We start from the raw sequence: 18,537 nt of genomic DNA on the forward strand, positions 1-18,537 counted from the left end.
CTAAGGTAACATGTCCAATTTGCCTCAAGCGTGAAGATCAAGTTTTTGCCTCCGTGTTGCTTTCTTGTGTAGAATCACAGTTTTTACAGATTTAAAAGTGTTGTCATTCAACAAAATGCACATTTGGTTCCCCTTTTTTAAAACCGAGTTAGAGTACATTCATCATGATGCGTCAGTGCTGCCACTTTCTAACGACAAAACATCCCTATGGGCTTGTACAGGTTGAATAAGTCACATACTAAGTGTATTTGATCATTTATAAGCCAGTTACGTGAACATTTGGGTTGCCAGGTTGTGACAAATCCCTTTGGTCAGTGTTTACCCCTGTCCAGACTCCAGAGTAACACCTGCTTTATTGTTTTAGGTAAGCTCTTTAGTTCATCAGGTAGACCGCTCCACTGAACTGTTCAGCCACTTTCCTTCTGGAAAAGGCTGGTAGGGAAAATATGAACAATACTGCACTTTTTAAACATGTAACATTCCAGGGCAGACCAGGATTACTCTAAAAACCATTTATCAGTTTCCCCCCTGCAGATCTGATGGCTTATTACACGGTGATGAATCCATATGTGACTGCCTAATAATAATAATTACTAATTCCCTAATGAATTTTTTATACACAATTAATTCAGTTTTTTTTACATGGTCACTCCAAGCTCCGTTAATAAGTGTTGGTATGTGTATGTGTGTTATTACTCTTTAACAGGCTAAGTGTGATTTAGTAGTTTTTAGAACAACGTTTACCAGCAAAATCTTGAAGTAATAATTTTTTGAACTACTTAATCAGTGTCTCATATTGTTGTCAAGAAAGTTTGGTCCATTTTTCTCTACAATGTCCCTTTAATTCACTGAGTTTGTGGGCTTGTTTTCACCATGTGTTTGACAGTTAGTATGAGGTGTTTCTGTTGATTTGGTATTTGCTAAATATGCCGCTGTTCATTACTGAAAAACTCTGGTCTGGATACTGTTTGAAACATGTTTTACACATTTAACATGCTAACTGAGGTCTCTAGAGGCTAAAATGTACCACCTGGATCCCCCCCCCCCCCCTCCCCCGTTTTTACAATTTCCCTGAGCATTGTAGGGTCTGACCTTGTGATGAATTTGCTAGGACGTCATACTACTTAGAAAATCGTATCTACACACACCTGAACCCCTCAGACCAGCAAACTGCTAAAACATCTGCGCTTAAAGAGGCAGTCGGATTTGCTGATGATTACTTCAAGTACATTTGATTGGCAGTACTTGTTTGAGACTGACCCTCTTAATTCCTATGGAAGCAGTAAGGGGAGCTAGAGTCCTGTCACACGACTGATTTAAAAATATACCTATGATGTTGACCTTTTGATAGGCCAAGAGTAACTGGCATATTTTTCGGAGTGTACTGACAATATCATTAGTTGTGTCTTATAAACACATGATGAAGGCCAGACAATTTATGTCTGACTTCCCATTATCACACAGTCATCAACAAATCATCATCATCAGATTATTAGCATTTCTATCCCTGAACTGTAATGTAGCAAAAAAGTGGTCTATTGTCTACTGTTTGGTATTTTCTAATGTTTTAGACACTTTTATGTGAAGGCATTATTTAAAATATTTTTAATGTCAAATCACATCATTTTTAAAAAAAATGAAGAGTCACTTAAGTGAGTAAACTACAGACAATTTATGGAGGATTATTGGTGTCTTTTCTGGATCATGGAAGGCTGCATTTAACATTTTGATGTTTTGGGCTGCTAGTTGATTTTGGTAATTGTGCTCTGTCCTACATTTAACAATAAATCTGAAATCGGTGTTATTTATAGGAAAGCAGTATTATTTATAGATAGCTTAAAGAAGCCTTACTCCATTATAAGAACTGAGAGAGGAGAAGATTGAACCTATGACCTCAGTATTTTTTAAAATCCTGGCTACGGCCCTGTCTCTGTGTAAAAACCACAGCAGCGGCTAGAACTGAAAACTAACACACACACACACACACACACACACACACACACACACACACACACACACACACACACACACACACACACACACACAGACAGTCACAGTCCAGGCTGGTTAATCCAGTTCCATGCATTGTACCTGACGTATCCCAGTCCATTCCGAGAGGAACTTCTCTATCCTGGATTTCCTAATCGCTGCTGCTGGTTGGCTACATTGTATCAGTTCCCACACGAAGAACCAGCACGGCGCTCATCCAGAGACGGTGAATACGGAGGAATTAACCTGGATTGAAAGCTATTTGCTGTGGGAATAATTGACAGAGGGTCGCTGGAGAGGACCGGACTTGTGTCTGGCTTGAGACGGCACCGATAAAAATGCGCTCGGGACTCGGCTGTTTACGCTGTGGACGGTATCTCGAAGTGTGATGGCAGAAGTCCAGTGAATCGCTGGCCTCCCCTCCTCTCTTGTGTTGGATGTCTTGGGGAGTGCGCTGCCACTGCTTTCTGGTGCTTCAGATTTTTTTTAGAGGTTTTCTTATAAGTAAAGCATAATTACCGTTGATTTGTTCTTTTTATGGAGCATACACCACCATGGGCAGACCACGGTTTGGAATAGGAGTGTCTAGCTAAGTCGGTAAGTAAGTACATTTTTTTTCTTCTTTTTTTCTTCTTATTGTTGATAGTGCTACGAGTCGTTAGCCATTTAACGTTAGCCTTGTGTGCATGGCAAGCTGGCTAGCTTTACGTTATGTAGCCAACACAGCATGCAGCAGCAAGCAAGCTAGCCAAGGCTGACTGCACTCTGAGCTCATTGTTTGTCTGCCAGAGAGCTAACGTTACACTTAGATTAGCTCATTACACCGAGCTAAGTTAGCTCTATCTGCTTCTTGAACTTCAGCTAACGTGTGAAAGTGAAGCTGGTACCGTAACCGTTAAAGCACTGCTAACAGATTCTTTAAGTTGAGCTCACGGGTCGTGACAGTTACCCTCGGGGACTGCAATATTTATTAGCCCCAGAATACACTTGGCTGACTTCACTAATAGTTTTTGTTTTTAAACGACATGTTTGGAGATAAAATATGGATCTGGGCAGATTTGAAGCTGCAAATTCCGCCAGTGAAGTGACCACAGTGTTTCCCAATCTGGGTACCGGGGACTCCCAGGGGGTCTCGTTAGTGAATTGCGAGGGGCACTTAAGTAGACATGAAAATGAAAGCCTGATCTTTTAACGTGCTACTAGTGATGATTTAGAGCAGAGTGTGAGGATCTGTGTGAATCTGTTTGAAACCACACGTATACTGGTGTTAACACACACACACACACACACACACACACACACACACACACACACACAGAGCAGTGTAAACAAGTGCTACAACTCTTGTTACAGGTTGTGGCTTCAGACAAAGTGCTCTGTATTACAGCTAAAAATTTTACAAAATGGTGGATCATGTTAATATGTAGCTATGGTAAGGACTTCCATGGAAACCCCCCCCCCCCCCCCCCGAAAAAAACAACAAACTAAAACTAAAAAAACTAAACAAGTCACGTTTTGTCAGCTCATGTTCTTGGGGGTGTCCCATCTCAGTGAATTGAGTCATTCAGCTCAAGCACAAGATTTCCTTTTTAACAAGACCACTGTGGGCTAACCCTGTGCTCTACCCCATGGTCTGTGCTGCTCCATGGACTGTAACAGGACCACATTAAAGACTAGCAAAGTAGTCTCAGTCTAGTACTTAGCTGCAGGTTAAAGTGTTCAACATATTCATTAGTCAAGATACAAGACTGCAGTAGTGTTAAATGTATTTTTATTTATATATATCTCAAAAATGCTCCAGTGTGCAGAATTTTATTATTATTTTTTTAACAGTATGGGTTCATTGGGAAAAAGTGAGACATGGTTTTAATTGTTGTGCAAGCTTGCAACATAAACGTGTCACAGGCTTTGCACAATCCTGCTTAATGTGTACGATGACCTAGTGCTGGCAGTCAATTAAATATGATTTGTTGAGGACATTTGTCATTTGTATTGCACATTTCTGTTTTTGCAAGCACAACCGCTAAGTGCTTACAATACAACACTCAAGGTCTTCCATGTGGCATGCCTAAGTGTAAGGATATCTGGCGTGGGTGGATGATCTCGCAATGAGATATTTGCAAGCGGTTGCAGAACCCCAAACTTCAGATATTATTACAGAGTACTCGAGGTAGATGGATAAGTAGGTGAAGCTGATGTCATTTTCCAATAATAGGTTATGAGATTGAAGTACAGAAATGAAACAAACTACAATTTGTCCACCATGAAGCCTTAACAATTTAAATTTAGTGATAGAAGTAACTATCTTCTTACTTTAAGAGCGAAATGCTGTCTGAGCCATCGACTGTACCATCCACCCAAGCCGTAAATGAGGTGAAACCAATGCAAATGAGTGGAATGAGTGGTTCTTTTGTTAATGAAATGTATTTGTTTACACAAAACTACTATAGTTGACAGTAACTGAATACTCAATCATTAAACATGTCACTGGTTTCTCAAGAGCCTCAGGCATTCCTGGCTAATGCTTCATTTACTATTAAATCAGGTTGGATACATTGTCTCGCGAAAACTCTGGACACCATTTGAAGACACTTTTCTGCACTGTAATATTAAGCTACTTTGGAATAATGTGCATGAAGCGTTTGTTCCCTATTCGGCAATGTGGGACGTGTTGGAAGTTGTTTGAGTCCAGGCCAGTCTGCAGCAGACCTGTGGCTTTCTCATACCAGCTTTTTGGCATAGAGGTGTAAGAGTTCCTCATTTAAGACTTGGTATGCAGTCATTAAGGCCTGACGGGACTTAATGATTTCAAGTGACTTATGTGAAATAATGTCAAGTCAATAGAAATTCACGCACGTGACCCAAGGCAGCATAAAATGCATTCGTTCTGAGGTTTAGTGACGGTTCATATTATTTTCAGTGCAACTAGCCAAATAACCTATATCAGAGCGGGCAGCAAAAGGATCACCTTAACCAGACTAACATTAATTTGCTAGTGGTTCCAATAAATGATTGAGGTCTTTTACGCTTGCTGGAAGAGTGTTTGGTCACTACGTATTATTACCGACTTGTTTTGTATTGATTTCTTTTTGAACACTTTGTTTTACCTAGAGGTTTATTACTCATTCTTCTCATGTCTTTGTCACATTGAAATCAATACAAAAGACGGTAATATAACAGTGTTAAGCCCAGAGGATTTGCCCTGAAATTGAATTCATACATGTGAAAGCACTGGTGTCCCTTTTAATAATAGCAATGTTTCCACAGAGCAAACATGTCCTTTGCTATTTTTTTCTTTTGGTGGACAAAATTGAGCAATTTCACTGTAAGGCATAGAGCTGGCATAGCTTTCATTCCAGCTCAGTACCTTTTCAAAGGCAGTTCCTCTCCATCTGATTACCTTTTCTTTTTTTTTTAAGTAGTAATTTGTTTTAATCATTATAAGGGTGTTAGGATCCTTGTTATAGCATGGCAGATAGATTTTATACAGTCTGACAGACCATAGCTTGTGAAGTGACTGAACACGAGAGCAACGCCACTTGAGGAAATTCCCATTTCCTTATTCAACAGTATGATGTCCTTGATAACTCAGCTGCTGGTATGTAATGTTTTTAAAGGACAGCAACTGGCTGTAAAAGTTACTAATGTACGTGATGGCACTGGGCTTTGGCTCAGATTTGTTTTGCGTTAACTGTGACCAGCCTTTCACCTTTTTAAAAATCTGTTGTGCCTCAGACTATATACCAAAGAAACACTGTGCAAGAAGAGCATTAAAAGTGTTTGTTTTGAGGTCCAGGGCATTAGATTAGTCCAGGACAAGGGGATTATGTTGGCTTTGTAAGGCTGCCGTCATGTTGTGGCCACACACCAGCTGATAGCAAACTCAGAAAGGATTTAACCTATATCCTCAAAGGTAGCTGGTCATTTGAAGGCTTACGGTGCCTTTTATTTTCAAACCACTTGAATTAAGCCTTTTTTACAGGTGCACATATATCCACATATTCAATTATACTCCTGGGTTTTACATTAGCAATGAAATGGATCATGAGGAATGAGACTCATATGGATTCCAGTTCCCTTTGTGAAGTGGCGAGTGCTTTAATGCAGTTAGTGTCAATAGGCAGGTTGTGATTAGATGAAAATCTTTGTACTTTAAAACATACATGCAGCGTTTCTCCAAGGTTAAGATTCTTTTGAAGCGATCCACTCTGAGTGATGGGGGGATGGGCTTATTGAAGCACTGCAGGGAAGCTCTAACATGGAACGCTTGAGTGCCTTCAGAAAAACAGCATTACCTACATGACCTGACCTCCAAATTGTAGTCAGTAATTGTTAATGCAATATAGCACTTGGTTAAAATAGCTACTTACCTACCTACCATAGTGCATACTGTGTTCCATTGGAACAGCTAACCTGCAGAGGTGCAGCTTTCGCTATTTCCTTTGCATGTGCACACAGTTGAAAAGGAGTGAGGGAGACACCTGGGACTTCATTTCACACTTCTAGCATGAAGAGAAAGTAGCATAGGCTTTGGTAACCCAATATGTTCTGATGGCATATTTAAATCCTTTTTTTGGGGGGACAACAACTTAAGAAAACGGTTGATTGTTTATATTTTTAGCCTGTGCCGCTGTGTGTTGCACACTTGGCTACCTGTGAATTTTGACTATGCTGTATCTGCTTGTAACAGCTGACTAGGTCTGCAGTGAGTTCAGACTTTGATTAAACAGTTCCTGTAATCAATCAAGTGCTCCGTGGAGTGTCCTGTCTTGTTTTCGTAGCTTGTGGAAAGACAGGTGGGTGGACGGTTCAGAAGTGCTTATGTAATTTCCATCATCTTTCGATATGAACATGACTGTCGAGATTATAATGTAAAAGGCCGCGGCAAGGCTTAAAAGCTGCGCTACACCTGAAAACTGCGAAATATTACTGAAATGCGTAATTATGTAATGCAATTATTAAAATGGTGGGTTTTTTTGTGTTTTTGTTTATTTTTTTATTTGCTTGTTCAAGCATAGTAAATGCAGGACAATGGAAACTGACAGTCAGAATAGATGGCAATATTTATTGAGCCATCCATTGTGTGGGTGGGCTAGGGAAGCTTGTAGTGGGGGGAAAATGTGCCTCATCTGGCCCCCAAAATAGATTTTATATATGAAAACTGATTGTGTGGATGTTGCCGCCGTCTCTATTTCCTGAGGCTACCATTTTGTTGACAAAGTTGAGGATGTGACAATTGTCGTGCGGGCTGTAATGTTGTATCAGAATATGCAGCTCTGCTTCAGGTTTTGCAGCTTTCATTGGATTTCTCACTTGTGAATTGCCCATTACAGCGGGGGAGGGGGGGGGGGGGGCACTTTGAATGCTTGTTGCACAGCTGCTGTTTTGCCAGAAACCAGTGATCCATCTTTTCCTGGGATGTGAGCCCAGGTTACACTCAAGTCTCTCCCACACAGGCTATAAAGATATTGTCAGCTTTTGTGGCGCAGCACAGACTTGAGTGCTGCAGAAATGCTGTCTCATTTGCTTTTGGTTTGAAGTATCGTCCCGTGTGATTGTAGAAAGGAAAGCCACAGCAATTATGGGGGTCGATTCAAAAGGATAGTTGTGTTTCTGTTATTACAAAACCTTTGGGGTTTTTTACCACACCATTGCATTTAGTGCTGCCTTCACTCCTCCATTCATAAGCAGTGTGACCTCATTAATCAGTGGTGCATCACTTGTTCCTGACAGTGGTTATCTTTTCGCTGCTACATGCACATCTATAAATGGTTGATTAAAATAGTAAAGAAAATGCTACAATATAATATTATTTTTTTTCTAAGTTGCTCTACAGAACATACAGCGTATCCATTTTTTGACGCGAAGCAATTATGTCTTTCCCAGATATAAGCTCGCTTTTAGCTGTAGGAATGTCATGGTCTTTTATGAAGATATGTTTTTGAGTTGAGCTTAGTGTAGAGCAAGAAAGGTCTTTGAAGTAATGCGCGGGAATTCCTCAGAGCACATCAATAGTGTAGCGTGGTGGCAGTGAGTGGGAGGCTCTATCCCTGTTGCCCTAATCATACAGCAGAATCCACTGTCATCTGTAGAATCAAAGAGAAACTGTTGTCGCTCTCAGATGACACCAGCCTTGCTTGTTATATTGATGAGTAAATGAGAGAACATCCACAATTGCTGCAGTCTAATGTGAAAAACACGGATGATCAATTGGAACGGCAACCACTTTCAAAGAGCACCATTTCCTTCGTCAGTCTAAAACTGTGCAAGTGTTAACAGAGATCTACTATCCTGTTTCATCCCTCTGCCCGGGCATGCATGGAAACAGATGTATAGAGTTTTAATGTTGTTTTAGTTTGAAACGCATTCCCATCAAAGCGGCTTCGGTTTAAAGCCCACCAAAGGGTTGTCGTTCGAGGTGCACGGCGATCATGTCCAGTTCCTTTTTACTGTGCATGGATAAAGAATTAACTGGGATTAAAGGCTGTAGTTGTTTGATTTTTGCAGGGCTCAATATATCATGGGGCTAGTTTAGTAGGCATTATGTATTTTCAGCTGTTCAGTAGTGAAAACATCACTGAAGAATTTAGTGCTGGATCTTCGAGCAACAGTAATAGGCCAGGTTTTTATTTTTGCTTTAAATTGTACAGTGATTTGAGATGTGCTTTACACTTGCGTTATCGGATAGAACAAACTGGAAATGGATGTATTGCAGATTTATTGGTGTTGGTGTAAATGTTTAATGTGTTGATATGAATTGTTTTTTCTTTGATAGAATTTAATACAAAAAGATGTTGAGTTAATTTAGAAACGTTATTATTAGACAGCTTGTTGATTAGAAAAGTTTAATGTAGTAGTTAAAAATTTAAAAGGAGCTTTCTTGTGCTAATTGACCGATATCACTGTTGAAAACCTTTGTTGTCTAATGGCTCTGTAACACTAGAATAAAAAATTAGGAAAGCTGGCTTCTTGGTCAGTGGAGTCCAAAATCTTAGTGAATCCATTGACCTGGTTTGCTACTGGTGACGGATTTCAAGTACTTGTGGCGACCACTTTCTGCCAGGGTCGCCTTTGGGGAGGGAACCTGTTCACAAAAATTTGTGTTTTGATTCAGACTGACTGCAATCACTCTGAGATTAGCAGAGGTTTGGGAATAAATGCTGTCCAATTTATAGACACAAATCAATTGCCAAAAAATTCGCAATTGATCGGAGTCAGTCTGTGCCGATGAGTTGCTTATCTGTGATGCATTGTTTTGCAATAGGAGACGGCGCTCAACTGGTTGTCATCTAGTTGCGAAGTGGTTGTAATCTGGTTATATTCTCATATAAAAGCAAGGTTGCCAAACATCTATCATTTTGTAGTTAAGCCCCGCCCTGCCATAACTACTACATCATTATTCAGGGGGAATTTCCAGTCTTGACTGGACTTTGTTTAATGTGATTTCTTTGTGTATGTAAACAGCAACAGATTTGCGATTGTTACAGATTTCTTACAGTGAATCACTATATTATCGTAAAGAGATTTCATGTAATTGCCAGCTTCACCCTATTTAATCACAAACTGGTTCTGTTTCATTGCTGTTTTATCACCATCTTGACACACCAAAGTCGCTTTGAATAGTGGTTACAAACCTAGTCTCCATCTTTGAAGCAGTTCATTGCACAGAGACCCAGTCATTTTTATTTTTTGGTGCTACAGTCTCCCTCCACTGTTTTCTCTAGTGTCACTGTAGCATAAAAGTCAGTATCAGCATTGGTTCCAAAAACCCAGTATCAGATGGGCTTTACAAAAAAATCCCAATGAAATCAACCAATCTTCTATACAACAGTCAGCTTTGGCACGTAGTTACAGGAAATCTTATTTGGGGCCTCAGGCTTCAACAGTACTAGTTGTTTGGTTACCCTGGGTGACCACATTTGGATCACTTCCAACTATTTTGTGTAGTCTGCTGGCAGTTTTTGTTAACTGGCACACTGATTCTTATGTCCTTTTTCTACCTAGGCCAACCAGATTGGGGCTGTTGTGTGCTGTTGTCAAAATATGCTTAGGTCTATGATAATAATCAAAACACAAAACAAGTAATGAACAAACATCAAACAAAAACAAAGGGGAAATCAGATCTGCAACATTGTGTTGGTTAGCAACATTATTTTGCGCTATGGGAAATTTATAATGAGACTCTTTGGCTGATAATAAGTTTATCAAAAAGATAATCACCAGATTACTTTGTGTAACCAAAAAATCTGACGGAAAGCACCACAAAATGCAAATGAATTAAAATACTAAGGCCAGAAATCAGGAAATTTAAATCTAATCAGCCTGCAGGAAGTCATTATTATCTGTCCCTGTTCATTTTTCCAATTAATCTGACAAGACGCTGGAACAAATTCACTTATTTGGACAGCAAATGTAGGTCTTACCCCGATAAAACTGTGTTATGCGATTTCACAAACGATCAAGGAAGATCAGTGGAGAAACCCGGTTACTCTCAAGAGTAGAGATCCTATTTAAGGTCGAGATTGTGGGCAGAGAAAGCAGTTAATCAAAAACACGCAAATGGAGCAGCACTCGTGCATAGTCTCGCAAGTAGTAGCTCTTGTGGCTTTAACATTAGTGGTTTGAACTGTCCTGACTGGTTTGCAAAAAAATATGGGTGTGTAATGTTTCAGTCAGCTGCTTAGGGCAGATTTATGCCTTTGGATTAAGATGCAGCAGTGTGAGGTTAACACAGGCTGTAAAGGGTTCATGGGAGTAATGGAACAGCTTAGTCTTCACCATCATTTTCTATTTCTTTGAGAATGTAAACAACATGGACATATTTGCTCTTTTTTTTTTTTTTTTTTTTTTTTTAAATCACGTAAGCACAGCATAGCAAATACATGAAGGTAAATGATATTACTTGGTTGGGAAATAAATACACAGCATGGCACAAAAATGTACAACACATCCATCTAGTGAGGTAGCAATGCCACGACAGCCAACGGGTTAAAATCCTACGCTGAACCATAAATCACTTCCCACGCCGTAGGCATCTACAAACAGGAGCAGAGAAACAACTCGCCAGAGAAGCATAAATTCAGCTTTAGTGTTATTAGTAGCGAAATGAAATATTAGGATGCTCCAACGTGTGAATATATCGGACTAAATATACTGCAGCTAAAAAAGAGCACACATGGTCTGCATATTGTGTGATTGGTTGTTTTAGCTTTTACTTGTAACATACAGTAATCTGCCGGAGAAAGCCTGTTTGCTTTGCATTTTAATTTGGCAGCCGCTATAAAAGAAAATTGATGATGCTGGGGAAAAGGGAGAACAAACAGGCATGGGGAATAGGAGAGGTAGATGGAGAATTGAAGGAGAATCATTTGCATTGGTGACAACACGAGGACAAAGCAAGCAAACCTCAGCTCTTATACTTTTCTAAGTGATGGTGCGTTTGAGCTCCGACATAGCTGAGTTGCATTTTTGGAGGCGGAAACACATTTCCTTTAATGGATGACCAAGTGGTCACGGTGGCAGCAAATGTGTAAACAAGGATGTCAAATGTCCAAATAAGGCGAATGTATTTAAACTCGCGTTCTAAAGGAAAGCTGGTCTAGACCTCTGTCACATGGTCCAGCATGGAAGATGCACTGTAGCTCCAAATATTAAAAACTATATTAAACAGTATTGTTTAAGGTTAATACACAGTGAAAAGTGGGACCACTCGTTAGCTATAACCTATTATAGGTATTGTGTAATAGACAAGTCAAAGAAAATGATTTAATGTAGCTATTTTCCCCATTACAGAAATGCAGCATAGAATGCATTTCTTACCTCGCATACGATTTCCAGCACTGCAAACATTGGTGGTGATAGAGTGTGCACCTTAGGCCTTACTGTCAGATGTTACTGCCCACGTTTCTGTGTGTGTTTTTATGAGCAGTTGCGTTGTGAGTCTTTATGCTTCAAGTACAAAGTTAAAGTGCCCTTTAAAACAGAGGCAGCCTATTAATTTTCCCCAAGGAGCCACATGAAAAACTGGGACTGTTGTGGAGGGCCACGCCAATAAGCTTATAAGAGATACAATTAATATTAAGCAGAACTTAGTGTAGCCTGTTGGTCCCAGTTTCTCATTTGGCCCTTTGGGGAAATTGATTGCCCACTCCTGATTTAAGATGTGATTTTTACATAGTGTGCTGCAGATAATTTGTCAGCAATAGATTCCACGCTGTCAAAACCAGTTCTCTGATCGAGAGTGAATTGGGTCCAAATTATTGCTTACTCTTGATTCTTGTCATTTTTTGCACATGACACTTGTGTCTCTGAGGGACAGATCAGTGCAGCATTGATTGTGGGTAGCCACCATGTTAGAGTGACAATGCCATTTGAAGCCTCGCTTGTTGACTCGGCCCCTGTTAGGCAGCTGCTGGAAGAGAGGCAGGCAGTTATTTGAGGTTAATGGTTGTCCTCAGCCTTTCTCTAGTTGGACATTCACATGGCAACACCACAACTGTCTATGGTACAAACAGTAGTGCAGTGTATTAGTCACTCACCAGTGGCCTGCTGTTTTCTCATAGTTGGACTTTTGACACTCTGTAGGAGCGGTTATGCCAGTGTTCACTGTGGTGCTGTTGTTGCTTTATTACTGATTTCTATTGTTCAGTCATCCTCAGTGTAGTAGGTTAATAGAAGATTCCTCGTGGAATAAACTAGTATAAAAGCCTGAAAGGTCCAGAGAATTTGCGAGTAGATACCATTAACTTGACTGAATGCACTGTGTGCAGATGGGTATTTCACTTTTCACTAAGAATTTGTTGGAATCCTGCCTGGTGAGCTGCCCGTGCAGGAATGCATGTAATAAACAGTCGACAAAAGACTCTAGGGAAAAAAGTAGTGTCTTTATCTTTTCTGCTGCACACACACACAGACACAGAGAGCAGTGTTATTCAGGGACTTTCTGCTCTTTAGCCCGAGGCCATGTTCCTTTCACATCTCTTCCTTCTCCCTCATTTGTCAGTCAGTATTTAAGTTAATAAAACAAGCTTATTTTAGCTCGCACATTTCAGCTCCTTTTTCAGTTTACATTCTGGGTCGAGGAGGAAAACCTTAATATTGATTGATGGGGAAATATCATATATCGGCTATTCAAAATAATACTTTAACATTTCAGTCGGTGCAAAGCGCTTCAGCACTGTCTCTCACTGGTATGTGCATACTACACCTGATTTAAAAAAAAAAAAAAAAAAAAAGTAAGACATTATAATTTTGCATTCTTACTTGTGCACCTTTTCTCTTGTGCTTTTTTCCTAAAGTTTTCTCAGTTTCAACCTGAAACCTTGATTTTTATCTTTAAAATGTTGGGAAAATACACAATGTTCATTATTAGTGATCTGAAATTAGTGATCTCAGGCATCTCTGTGTAGAATTTGTGGATCGGTGTTTTGTGGATGGCTTCCAACTACTGCTCCGTCCTTACAGGCACCTCGCTTGACGTGTCAAACTAAGAAAGTCCAAAGTCCATGAGGCTCTGCTGCAGGAGTGTTCTTCCAGAATGATAATTGTGATATCTTAAAATGAGGGTCCAGATTCTCTCTTAAGTAGTAAACCACGTTGAGATCTGGTGACCATGATGGTCATAGCATGTCAATCACATCATTTTGCCACCTATTGAATATTCAGTGAGACCTCGTGCTCTCTCAGTGAGGCATTGTTATCTTGGAAGAGACCACTCCCATTTGCATAAAGTGTTTCATAACAGGATAAAAGGTAATGAGGGTTAGCCCACACGTCTACATTGTGATGAGTGACTCATCACTTTTTTCCTGTTCTCTATAAACCCTTCTCATGCCTATGGTTTTTGCAACACTAAACACACTTGTGTAATGAGAGGGTTAAGCCCTTCAACCCTCATCTTGAAATCCCTCTGTATGTAATTGTTATTCGACTGTTGTTACTGACAGTATGATTGTGCCCTGCATTGGAATTTTCAGCCAACTGAGAAAGAGTTAGTCCGTTGTTTTTTGGTACTTGCTGCATAGTCATCAGATATTCGCTGTTGGCAATATTTACCCAAACATATTTACCCAAGTTTTCCATAGATGTAAATGCAGATGCAATTTCCTGCCAGTCTGTGACTAAAGCTCCTCCCCGCCATTTTACTGAAACTGAAGTCTTGCAGATTAGCAATTGCAAGTTTACATGAAAGTGTTTGTGGTAGCTGTGATTTCTGTGTACTGACTGTCCTCTGATTTAAAAGTGTGAAAAAGGAAATGTGCAGCCTTAGTGCGTGCAGTATTGTCTAAGTCAAGAAATCAGTCAGTGATCTAAATTTGATGACTGACTAAAGCCTGACAGCAGATACTCGGAGTAAAGTCTCAAAGCGAGGAGGAGCTTGATCGTATCACTTTGACTAACCACCTCAAGCTTCAGCCCTGCTTTGTTTGATTAAATTAGCCATTCTTCTTTGCTTTACTACAGCTAAATAATCAAAAAGAATAAATTGTGTGTGTTTTCTGAAACACCTTTTCTTGAATTTAGTGGAAAATGTCATGATGTCAAGTAAATTTGTGAGGGAGAATTCGTGAGGTCATATGGAAAGATACCCAAGGTGCTAAGGGAATCCAGCTACACTAGGTTAAGTAATAATATGTTGAAGCTGGTCTCTGTTGATGTTCCAAACAAAGTTCTTATAAGGATGTCAGCCACTCTGTAGCCAACACTTAACAGGAAGTTATTTTAAGCTTAGAAGACAAAGACAATACCTTGACGTGTCTGTGAAGGTTCTCAGTCATCCAGGTCATCGTAGTCAAAGGAGCTTGCAAAAGAAAAGCGTCTGGACAATACCTTGACTTTCTCTTGTCAGTGGGACATAAAAAAGAATCACCAGACAAATTTGGTCAAAACAGATTAAAAGGTTTCGGTAGTGTGTACACAATGTTTAACCAGAGGTAAATGAAAAATACACTGGCCTTATTGTGACAGCATAGCTGGCACAAAGCTTTTGGGTAGTAGGGACCATCATCTGTGACATTACAGAGTTTTTATTGCGTATTTGTTTTGTAGTGTTTCTTATTCTCGCCTTAAAGGTTAGATTAATGTGTGGGGGTAGGTATTAGTTCATGTAGTTCACATCTGTGTATGCACTGTGATCATTTTATTTATAGAGCACTAACCACCATGGTTTGACTGTGGGTTTAACAACATATTTATAGTTTAGTATATGGAAACATTAAGTTTCCACAGGTCATGTGCATGACTTGTGTGCCTTATTGACATCACCCCACTTTGAAAGCTGCTGCTACAAGAAATTAAATATAGAATTAAGATGCTTTGTTGTCCTAAAGGATTGCTGGGTGTATCCAGTGTATATCCAATGCTAAAGGAGATGATAAAGAAAGCACTGAATGACCTCTCCTTGCATTTTGAGATTTCAGCCAGCTCTTAGAGATTTCACTTATATATTTCAGGGTCATTTCACTCAGTGGGCAGACTCCCTAAGCAAAATAAAAAAAAGAAGAAGATAAAAGGCTGATTTCCTACTGCTAAAGCCTGGGTTGTTTATTTTCAACAGCTCACTGACTCAAGTTTAAGACCATCTCTAAAAAGCCAACGAGGTGCTGAAAAGAAAATGCCCATTAAACAGAAATCATACCCCATCATGTCGAAAGCAACTGAGCACAAGTGAAAATGATATTGAGGAAAAGGGCTGATGTCTGTGTGCTTACCAGTAGATGTTATTAAGTTGTATGGACTAGTCCTCTTGATAAATGTTATTAAAATACTGAAATGCTGGTGCTCTTGGATACACTTTCTATCATTTGGCCTTGTGTGCATTTCTCTACTGAGCTCCTGTTTAAGTATTTATGGTATTTATGGTATTTGGATTAAAAACACTGCCAATCAGGAAGTTGCTTCCACTTAATGTTTGTTTACTTTTTTTTTGGTTTTGAATATGTCTATTTTTGAACCTCTGTTGATGGACGTGGATCTTTTGGTACCTAGTATGACAAAATGTCATCTTTTTCCACTTTGATTGTCATGTAGGAACACTATGTTGACAGCAAAGTAAGACAGATAGTCAAGACCAGACATTAAATTCAGCACAGCAAACACGTAACGCGAACATACCCTGAGGTTTTCATTTTACCAACATCGCATATCTTACTTTGGTGGGGTTGTAGATGTCAACCTAAAGTCAACACAAAGCACTTCAAGAGCTCTCTTATCTACACTTGTTATTCTCTTTCGTCTGAATAATTTAGTTTCGTTTAATGAGTTTGTGCTCTACCATTGCAATAAGCATTAGTAAACCAGTTTCATTTAGAAATTATTCAAGTGATAGCAGTCAAAAAAGATATGTCTAGATTGCACTTGATTTTGTCTAGTTTGTGTTTGATGTACTCGATAATGTTGCTAAGCAGCTCTTTGTAATGTACTACTTGATCCTTTTTATCTCACAGTCTTGCTGAGTGGTTGTCACTTGCCAACAGTCTGTCTGTAACCAAATTAGTTTAGGCTTGATAAGACTACCAGAGCTGTGGAATGAAATTTCATACTCTTTGTTGAATTATCTTGAACCCCTATAGAAAGAAGACCGTTTTGTGTCAAGGGGAACCTCTTCATCAGCTCTAACTGATATTACCACAGAAGTTATTGCTATGGTCCCTTCTGTTTCAGTGTTTAAACAGCTCAGATGCTAAATATACTGTTGCATTGTAATGCAGATGGCACCATCTTTTTTTTCTGTTTTGGCTTAAAGGGCTCCATCGAGTGTTTTAAGTCTCACTACCTTGTGGAGGAATGTAATGTTGTCGAAGTCAATCATCATTACCACAGAGGAGATGTTACTCTTAAACAAGGCAGTTTGTCCTGCAGTATTAACATTCTAATTTTACCGCTTTGTCCTTGTTCGTGCAGTCTGTGTAGCTCTTTGAAGACTGATAAACAAAGCTGTGATTGGTTTTATTTTTTATTTTTTCCACTGACATTTTAAGATATTGGAAACAATTCCACCATGAGTGTTGTGCACATTTTTAAAAAAAGGAGAAAATAGCCTAGATGTCTTTGTGCAGGTGTTCTCATTGACTTGTTAGTGTTGGGGATTGAACAGATATATCAGCTGTTGGTGATTCAGAGTTCGCAGCTGGTAGTTTTTAGGCGTTAGAAGATTTTACATGTGTGTTATAAAAAGAATTGAAAGTTGAATTGGGCTGCTTTATTTTATTAACTGTCTAGATTATATTGTTCTACCACAAAGTGCTGGTTAGTGGAACATATCACTCAACCCTGTTCTATATGAGGCTTAATGCTAAGTAGTTATTTTTAATGAAATGCAGAGTATTGGTTTAGTGTGTTCTTTTAAGTGATAAGATGTTCTTTCTATCTTTCACTGCTAAATAGGTGATAAAGCCCCTGGTGTGGTATTTGTGACGACGTTCCACTTTCATGTTGGTGTGCAGAGATGACAGGCTAGATGAATACTTGTCATCTTGAAGTGTTCCTGTGCCCCACGCGCAAACATATAGATGGATGCAGTAATGTATTACTAAAAATTCCTTAGCAATATCAACCCTAAAGTCTCTCCACTGGGAGATTGCGCAGTCAGTGTGCCTATTGTGCAGCTGGCCATGGATGCAAAGAAGAGTGCCATAGTAGATGCCGCGACTGCCGCTACATCAGCTTCCATTGAGACAGAGTGCCTCAATTATAGAACGGAGAGAGCAGAGATAATTAGAAGTGTTTTGAGAATCTTAGAGACTAGCGTTGGTAATTCAGAAATCATGGCATAGTGGAATGGCTCGGCATGTTAATGGAGTTGCTCTTGTTTCTGCTCGAGTCCTCTTTGAGCAGAGGAAAAATCAATATGGCTCTTTGTCAGTGTTTTAGGATTGGGGGTTTCTTACTCTCTTGCCAACGTGTGCGTGTTCTTTTCGCTCTCTGCATCAGCTCTAACCACAGACAAGCCACAGTGTGAGTATTTATTTCTTCTCTTAGGTGAGTCTAATTTCCTTTTAAAGTACCCACCACTCTTTGACTACTTGACAAAATTCAGATGATCTTTTAGTGCATTTTTATTGATGTTTTCTTTTCCATGAATAGCAGTGAATAGTGTTAACACTGTGCTGAGGTTATTTCTAAGAGCATTTCACTAATACTTTGTGACAGGCAGAAGAATTTGATTTACTGGGGCAAGCATTTCCGTTATCAAATGACCGTAAACGCACTTGATGTTCTGTAGCTTTGAATCATCTGAGGAGTATGTTTATTTCGAATAGTTCAAGCCTGATATTTATCTCAATTTGATTACAATTCACGCAGAGTTGCCTTAATCTGTCAAGTACTTAAACCTCCAGATCAAGGCTTTATTCTTTCTTTTAATCTATTGATATCACTATCAAAGGAGGGGGAGGGGCGTAAGCTGTAAAAATGCAGCACCTTATAAAAATTAAAGTAGTTGTTAGCCCCGTCTGTTGTGCCATTTTTCATTTCTTTAATCTGGCAGCTTTTGTTGTGCAGAGCGATCATCTCAAAATGCTTTGTTTAAGCATACAACATAATTACAGA

At 39.5% G+C, this 18,537-nt stretch overlaps 1 protein-coding gene across 4 annotated transcripts in view; it reads left to right on the forward strand.

Annotated features, from left to right (window-relative positions):
• The first annotated feature begins 2,113 nt into the window (after positions 1-2,113).
• The window catches only part of znf609b (zinc finger protein 609b), an 81,929-nt gene continuing 65,505 nt past the window's right edge, over positions 2,114-18,537 (forward strand). Inside the window, exon 1 of one of the 4 annotated variants that reach the window (XM_085274734.1) lies at positions 2,114-2,586. The gene's annotated coding sequence lies outside the window, so the exon portion shown is untranslated. Of the gene's footprint in view, positions 2,591-18,537 lie in introns of all 4 variants that reach the window. The other 3 variants (XM_085274717.1, XM_085274707.1, XM_085274725.1) reach the window with 3 other exon arrangements.

This window comes from Mchenga conophoros, linkage group LG1 (assembly GCF_057382185.1).
Source record: "Mchenga conophoros isolate Kocher_MC1m ecotype Shallow Benthic linkage group LG1, M_conophoros_male_GT1.1, whole genome shotgun sequence".
Lineage (NCBI taxonomy): Eukaryota > Metazoa > Chordata > Actinopteri > Cichliformes > Cichlidae > Mchenga > Mchenga conophoros.